This window comes from Mastomys coucha, unplaced genomic scaffold (genome assembly GCF_008632895.1).
Source record: "Mastomys coucha isolate ucsf_1 unplaced genomic scaffold, UCSF_Mcou_1 pScaffold8, whole genome shotgun sequence".
In the NCBI taxonomy this organism is placed as follows: domain Eukaryota; kingdom Metazoa; phylum Chordata; class Mammalia; order Rodentia; family Muridae; genus Mastomys; species Mastomys coucha.
Window position 1 is genome coordinate 45573439 of NW_022196914.1, and position 9057 is coordinate 45582495.

At 37.6% G+C, this 9057-nt stretch overlaps 1 long non-coding RNA gene across 1 annotated transcript in view; it reads right to left on the reverse strand.

Moving 5' to 3' along the window:
- Positions 1–322: 322 nt before the first annotated feature.
- LOC116083585 overlaps positions 323–9057 on the reverse strand; it is a 22242-nt gene continuing 13507 nt past the window's right edge. Inside the window, exons 2-3 of the long non-coding RNA XR_004115782.1 lie at positions 3871–4017; positions 323–367 (exon numbers count right to left, since the gene is read on the reverse strand). This is a non-coding gene — a long non-coding RNA (uncharacterized LOC116083585). The remainder of the gene's footprint in view (positions 368–3870; positions 4018–9057) is intronic.

The window sequence follows — 9057 nt, forward strand, 5'->3', positions numbered from 1 at the left end:
ATATATACATGTATATATGCATATATATGTATATATGTGTATATATATATATATACACACACATATATATTATTAGATATTTTCTTTATTTTCATTTCAAATGTTCTCCTCTTTCCTGGTTTCCCCTCCAAAAAACCCCTATTCATTCCCTCCTCCCCCTGCCCACCAACTCACCCTCTCCTGCTTCCTGAACCTGGCATTCCCCTACACTGGGGCATAGAGCCTTCACAAGACCAAGGGTCTCTCCTCCGATTGATGACCAACTAGGGCATCCTCTGCTACATATGCAGCTGGATCCATGAGTCGTACCATGTGTACTCTTTGGTTGGTGGTTTAGTCCCTGGGAGCTCTGGAGACACTGGTTCAACTGAAAGTAATCAAAAGAAACAGGGAAGGACACTTCATACTCTTCAAAGGAAAATTTACCAAGAGGACATCTCAGTTCTGAACTTCTATGCCCCAAATGCAAGAATATCACATTCATAAAGGAAATATTACTAAAGCTTAAATCACACATCAAGCCCCACACATAACAGTGGGAGATTTTAATACTACTCTCTTACCAATGGACAGGCCATTGAGACAGAAACTACATAGAGAAATAATGGAACTAACAGTGGTTTTGATTAAAATAGACCTAGCATATCTATAGCACATTTCACCCAAACACAAAAGAATATACCATTCTCAGTACCTCACATAACGTTCTCCAAAATTGACCATATAATCAGTCACAAAGCAAGTTTCAACAGATACAAGAAGATTGAAGTTACACCATGCATCTTATCAGATCACCATGGATTAAAGCTGAACTTTAGCAACAACAGAAACAATAGATATCCTACGTATTTGTGGAAACTGAACAATTCTCTACTCAATAATCTCTGGGCCAGGAAATAAATAAATAAATTAGAGTTTTTAGAATTCCTTGAAAATGAGGGCACAGCATACCCAAATTTATGGGACATAGGAAAGTAATGTCCATAGCCCTAAGTGCCTCCATGAAGAAATTGGAGAATTTTCACACTAGTGAATTAAAATTACACCTGAAGGCTCTAAAGAAAAGAAGAAAATATACTCAGGAGGAGTAGACTGCAGGAAATAAACTCAGGGCATAAATCAATCAGTTAGAAACAAAGAGAACAATACAAATAATCAATGAAATCAAGGCCTGGTTCTTTGAGAAAATCAATAAGATAAACAAACCCTTAACCAAACTAACTAAAAGGAGGAGTACCAAAATTAACAAAAGCAGAAATAGGCAGATATAACAATGGACACTGGGGAAATTCAAAGAATCATTAGGTTTTGCTTCAAAGCCTGTACTCTAAAATTTGGAAAATCCAATTGAAATAGTCAATGTAGTAAGTTCTAAGAGCTTGAAATAAATCACACATCAATGGACTCTTGAGTTTTTACAAAGAAGCCAAACCATACAATGGAAAAGTGAGAGCATCTTCAACAAATGGTGTTGTTCTAACTAAATGTCTGCACCTAGAATAAATATGGGTCTATTATTAATAGTTCCATATTTATCTCCCTGCATAAAACTCAAGTCCAAATGGATCAAAGACCTCAATGCAAAACCAGATACAATAAATCTAACATAATAAAAAGAATAGTATTGAACTTATCAGTACAAGAAGAGAAGTTCTTTTAAAAGAATACCAATGGTTCAGGCACTAAGATAACAATCAATGAATGAGATCTTATGAAACCGAAAAGCTTCTGCAAGTCAAAGGACATGATCATTAGGACAAAATGACAACCTACAGCTTAGGAAAAGATCTTCACAAACCCTACGTCTGACAGAGGTCTAATAACCAAAATAAAGAAATCACGAAATTAGAAACCAACAACCAAATAATACAATTTAAAAATGGGGTACAGACCTAAACAGAGAACTCTAAACAAAGTAATCTAGAATGGTCAAGAGGCATCTAAAGACATGTTCAGTGTCCTTAGTCGTCAAGGAAGAGCAAATCAAAATGACTCTGTGATTCAACCTACATCCATCAGAATGGCTAAGAACAAAAACTCAAGGAATAGCAGGTGAGAGTGTGGAGCAAGAGGAACACTACTCCACTGCTGGTGGGAGTGCAAACATGCACAGCCACTCTGGAAATCAATTTAGCAGTTTCTCAGAAAATTGGGACTACTTCTACTTTAAGACCCAGCTATACTACTCCTGGGCATATACCCAAAAGATGATCCACCATTCCACAAGGAGACTTGCTCAACTATGTTCACAGCAATTTTGTCTGTAACAGCTAAAATTGGAAACAACCCAGATGTCCATCAACCAAAAATGGATGAAGAAAATATGGTTCATTTACACAGTGGAATACTACTTAGCCATTAAAAACAAGGACATCTTGAATTTTGCAGGCAAATGGATGGAGGTAGAAACTATTATCCTGAGTAAAGTAAACCAGACACAAAAGAACACACATGGTTTGTATTCACTGACCAGTGGATATTAGCCATAAAGTACAGGAAAACCATGCTATAATCAACAGACCTAAAGAAGCCAAATAACAAGGGAGGATGGTTGAATTTTTCTTAGAAGGGGAAACAAAATAAATATTAGAGGTCAACAGAAGCATAGAACTGGGTGGGATTGGGGATGGAACATGGAGTTGGGGGGATCAGTTTTAGGGAGAGTAGGGGAGAGAGAAGGGAAATTGGAGGTGGAAGGAGCAATCTTTCGGAGGAGCCAGAGACTTGGGATGGGTAGAGGGCTCTAGGGGGATTTATAGGGGTGACTCTAGTTGTGGCTCCTAACAGTGGGGGATATGGAGCCTGAAGTGGCCACTTCCTCTAGCCAGTTAGGACTCCTGGGGAAGGGCTAAGGACAGAAACTTACCCACAGTACCTTTGACCCAAAATGTGTCCTACCTACAAGAAGTGTGGGGATAAAGATAGAGCAGAGACTAAGGGAATAACCAACCAATGACTACCTCAAATCAAAACTATCCCATGGGCAAGAACCAATTTCTGACTCTATTAGTGATACTCTGTTATGCTTGCAGACAGGAACCTAGCATAACTGTTCTCTGAGAGGCTCCACCCAGCAGCCAATGGAAAGAGAGACAGAGACCCACATCAAAACATCAAATGGAGATTGATAGTTGTATTGAAGAGTTGGGAGAAGGACTGAGGGACCTAAAGAGGACAGGAACTCCATAAGAAGACCAAAAGAATCAACTAACCAGGACCCTTGTGATTCCGAGAGCCAAAATTGCCAACCAAAGAATGAGTACTGGCTGGACTTAGGCCCCCTGCATATATGTAGCATATGAGTAACTTGCTCTTCATGTGGGTACCCCAACAACAGGAGCAGGGGCTGTCCATGAATTTGTGCCTGCCTGCCTGTTGATCCCATTCCCCTAAATAGTTCACCTTGTCTGGACTCAGTGGGAGAACATGTGCCTAGTCCTGCAGAGACTTAATGTTTGGGATGGGGAATAGTGTAGAGGGCTAACTCCCAGAGAGGGCTTACCTCTGGGAAGGGGAAGGGGGTGGAATGTGTGGGAGGATCTGCATGAGTGGATATCCTGAGGAAAAGGCAGGTGATTTGGGTATGTAAAGTGAATAAATAAGTTCAATAAAAAATGTTCATATTTACTCTACCAATAACTTATTAACATGTAGTGATTTTACAAAGAAACAGGATTTACTGTAATACTTCCATACATGCACACAAAACATACAAATCCCATTCATCTATGCTTCTGTCCCCATCTCTCCCTCCCCTGCCACACTTTCAGTCCCTAGTATTGATACCACTACTTTAGGATGGCTTTTATTGCTTCCACATAGAGAAAAAAAAGTGACACTTATCAACTTGTATCTGGGTATTTCACTTACCATGATGTCCTATAGTTCTATCCATTTTGCTACAAATGACAGTATTTCATTCTCATTATACTTGAATAATATTCCATTGTGATACTCCGCCATGTTTTCTTTGTCCATTTTCTTGTTAGTGGGCACTTAGGCTGGTTTGCTTTTCACCTTAGCAAGAACAATTGACACATACACAGAAACATGAGATACCTCTCTTGTGTGCTGACTTCATTTGCTTTACATATAAAGCCAAAAGTGGCATCACTAGATCGCATCTTATTTTAGTCTTTCAAGGGATCTCCACAGTGCCTTCCATAGCCTAGATTAATTTATATTCCAAACCAACAGTGTGTGATTCCACTTAATTCATATCTTTTTCAACGTATTTTAGACATTTATTTATTTTTTAGTAATAGTAATTCTAATTGGAGAAAAGATGGTATTTAATTTAATTGTAGTTTTGATAATATAATCATGATAATTATATATATGTATATATACACACACACACACACACACATATATATATACAGACATGGTATGTTTCATTCATTTTTGGCTACTTATAATTATTCTTTCAGAAATATATATTCAAATTATATATTCAAAAAAGTCACCTATACATCAATTAAATTATTTATTTTGATGTTAAATATTCAGTGTTCCTTCTGTATTCAGGATATCACTGCTCTTTTGAATATCTGTCAAATCCTTTCCACTATTCTGTAGGGTGTCTCTTTCCTCTCCTGGTTAATTCTTTTGTTGTCCAAAAGCTTTTTAGTTTAATGTAATTCTACTTTTTAAAATTTTGTTGTTTTCTGAAAGGCTTTGCTTCCCCACTGAAACTTCAGAGTGATAGATACTTCATTTAAATCTTTGATTCTCACTGATTTAGTTTTAGAATGAGGTAAGAGATATGGTGCCAAGTTTCCATCTACTGCATGGAAATATCCAGTTTTTCTAGCTTTACTAGAAGAGGAATATGCTCTTGCTCTGACCTTATGTTTAGAGCACCAATGTCTAGAATTAGTTTGCTATAGAAGTGTGGGTTTATTTTAATTTAGCCACCTTCTCTTATTCCATTATTAAGCTGTTTTGTGGTCTGACTTCATTCCAGACAAGGCCGTCTTCTGCCACATATACAGCTGGAGTCATGGATCCCTCCATGTGTACTCTTTGGTTGGTGGTTTAGTCCCTGGGAGTTCTGAAGAGTCTGGCTGGTTGATATTGTCTTTCTCCCATGGGATTACAAACCCCTTCAGCTCTTTCAGTCCTTCTCCCAACTCCTCCATTGAGGTTCCAGTGCTCAGTCCAATGTTTGGCTGCAAGCATCCACACCTGAATCTATAAGGCTCTGACAGAGCCTCTCAGGAGACAGCTACATCAGGTTCCTGACATTGAGCACTTCCTGGCATCAGCAAGTGTCTGGGTTTGGTGACTGAACATGGATGGACCCTCAGGTGGGGCAATCCCTCAGTCTCGGCTCAACTCCTTGTCCCTGCGTTTTCTTTAGACAGGAGCAATTCTAGGTTAAAATTTTTGTGAAGGTTGGGTGGCCCCATCTCTCAACTGGGGGCCTTTCCTAACCCCTGGATACGGTCTCTACAGGTTCTTCCCCACCCCCATTGTTTAGTATTTCAGCTAATGTCATCCCCATTGGGTCCTGGGAGCCTCTTGTTATTCTGGTATCTGAGACTTTGTGGTGTCTAGCCTCGTTTCCCATCCCCCATTGCTACATACCTCTGTACAAGTTCCTGACCCTATGTACATCTTGCCTGTCTCCTCCCATTTCTTCCTTCCACCCACCACCTCACCACCACCATCAACCTCCCATGATAATTTTGTTCGCCACTCCAAGTAGAATGGAGAGGCCCACACTCTGGTCTTTTATTTTCTTGACCTTCATATGGTCCGTAAGTTGTATCATGAGTGTTCTGAGCTTTTTTCTTTATATCCACTTATCAGTGACTACATACCATGTGTGTTCCCTTGTGACTGTGTTGCCTCACTCAGGATGGTATATTTCTAAGTTCCACCCATTTGCCTGTGAATTTCATGAAGTCATTTTTAATGGTTGTATAGTACTCCACTGTGTATATGTACCACATATTCTGTATCCATTCTTCTGTTGAGGATCATCAGAAAATTGGACATAGTACTACCTGAAGACCCAGGTATACCACTCCTAAGCATATACCCAGAAGATGCTCCAGCATACACCAAGGAAACATGCTCCACTATGTTCATAACAGCCTTATTTATAATAGCCAGAAGCTGAATATATTAGTATATTATGTTTACTTCATAATATTTACAAAAACAAAGGTATGCATCTTTTTAAAATATAGGAGTCAGAAGCAAATATCCACACTTCAAATACATGCTTAGAAATATGTCAACTTTCTGTTAATTATTTTTTCATCAGCAATCACAAAAATTATCTTCCTTAAATTTAAATAATGACTTAATATTCTAGGATCAATTACATGTTTAAGCTAATTAGATGTTATTTAATTTTAGAACAATAAGTGTTGTTTTTGTGGCTATACATGTTACAAATAAGTTCAAGAAACTGTATGTGAATATGAAAAAGGAAATAAATTAGAAAAGAAGACTCAAATTCAGAAACTCAAATTCAGTTAGTGTAAGTCTGCCTAGTGGTTGGCTGAGTTCTGGGAGGTGAAAGCAACTGTACTTCGATTAGGATCACATTTTATCCATTCAATACATTTGCACAATTGTCAAAGCCCTTTAGTACATCTTAATTAAAATGTAATTAAGTTTCTTTTCACCCTTCTCTTTTCTCCCTCTAGACTCTCCCAAATCCCCTCCCTCCAACCTCTCCCATGTTTCCCTTCCTACTCACAGACTGATAACCTCTTCCATCGCTAATCTTAACCTTACCCGTTAGTGCTACACAAGGCTTTAAAACTTTGAAAGTTTTTTTATCAACACAATTTTGTTTTACCTTTCATGAGGCAACAGAAGTTCCTCTGGTCATGATGTATCAGAGAGACTGTGCCTCTTTTGAACGCTTGAAAGAATGAAGGTAGCATTTTTACTGACTGAAAAGTGGACAAATTCAGTAAGGAGCATTCTCAATATAGACCAGGCTCCAGCCCTCAGAGGTTGAGCTTCTTGTTCAGGGTCTCATTTTTAATGTCATCAACAATTGTTATTATATACTATGCTATTATGTAATTATATGCTTCTTCCCCAAATCTCCCTTTATAAAGTGGATTGTAGGATAAAACCCTACTCCTCATTATTAATCTCATGAATAGTATAAAAATAGTCTTATATTCATATAATTCTTACAAATGGGAGAGATTCCAAAACACCCTGAGAAAGTTCCTTTTGCTTGAGTTTCATAACAGGTTGGTATTTCTTCCCTTTAACGAACTGTTTTCCTGTGTGGCCATTTAACCTAAGCAATGGAAGAGACGTACCCTTTCACTAACACTGGAAGATGAGGAGTATGAAAGGACCAAAGGAACCCAAGTACAGTTCCATATTTGGCTTTACTTGTTCCAGATATTACTGATCTTGTTTCTTTGCCCTGAGAAATGAAGAACAATGTTAAGTGCATGTCAAAGTTGCTCAAACACTGAGTTATTTTAAGACACAGGAGCTAACTGACAAACACTGGTTACAGCTGTTACACTGTTCTCCCTGGTAAACCTGCCAGCATCACTCAAGTTAAGAGGTTCAAACCTAATCTCACATGTTATTTGAAATGCTTCATCTGTAGAGGTTCCCCACACAGCCATTTATAATGGGAACAGGGAATAAATGTTTGAGTTTCTCCAAGATATTTCTGTTAAATTACTTCACTCACTAGTTCACTTTGGGTTTTTAATTTTTATTATTGCAAAAAAAACCCATTTAATCCCTATCATGCAAAAAACAAAACAAAACAAAATAATAACCCTAAGCCAACAATTTTATACAATGTAAAACTGTATCTTACCCTTCCACACTTGTTTCAATGTCTGCCTGTCTATACTCTGTCTGTATCATGCACTGACTCATCTCTCACTATAAGATAAGACATATTCTGTGTAGATGCCCCCAATTAAATTAACAATAAATACCCTTAAAATCCAAGTCTTGCTGATTATAAAAGGACTGGCCAAACTCACAAACCTGATGAGAAAATTGGACAATGAATGTTTATCTGTCTAACACAATCATGTCTATATATGAGATGCCCAAACTGTCAACTCATGCTTACTGTCAGAATCTATTGACAACATGCTTAATCACTAAGTTTCTGCATTTGGGATGCTTCACTCCTTTTTCTGGTATTTAAAAAAAATATATGTCTTACTTCTACCTTTCAAGACAGCCACAAAGCTGCCAATTTTCTGATATGCATTTCTTTCTCTGGATGTCTACATTTGTGATGGTTCCTGATAATTCAAATAAGATATAGCACCATACTTTAAGAAAATAATTTCAGTTTCACCTCTCAAGTTTAATAAATTTTTAAATTTTTTTCTTGGTATAATTAAAATTGTCAGTTGCCAGAGGACAGTCTGAGGTAACATAAAGACAAACATCAACATTTTAAAAATTGGAATTCAGCTCTTTTACATTGTTTACAAAATGATGATCTTCATGAAAATATTATTTCTTTCTTCTGTCTCAGTTTCTTATTTATCCATTTACATGCATTATTAGTCACTGGTAAGATAAACTTACAGAAAGGCACTAAGGCTCTATTATCCTCTGACAGATCTTCCAAGTGGGAGGCCAACTGCTTTTAGGAAGGTTGTGATTTCACAGGTTTAAATAAGACCTTTGCAATATCTGAGCCTGCCAAAGGGTTATTATTATTTTGAGATTCTTTCAGTTCTGTATGTTGACTGAAGTAAACAATGCTTATTATTCCCAGTCCTGGTTTGCTTCTATTAATATGATAAACACTATCTTAGTGATTTTTTATTGTTGTGAAGATACATCATAACCAAGGCAACTTATTTTAAAAATCATTTAAAATAATTTGGGGCTTTTGCTTATAGTTTCAGAGGATGACTCCATTATCATCATAACAGGAAGCATGGCAGCAGACAGGCAGGCATGATACTGAAACAGTATTTGAGACCTTACATTTTGAGAGGACAACCACCAGGCAGAGAAAGAGAATGGGAGGGAGGGAGACAGATAAATGACAGAGAGAGAGAGAGAGAGAGAGAGAGAGAGAGA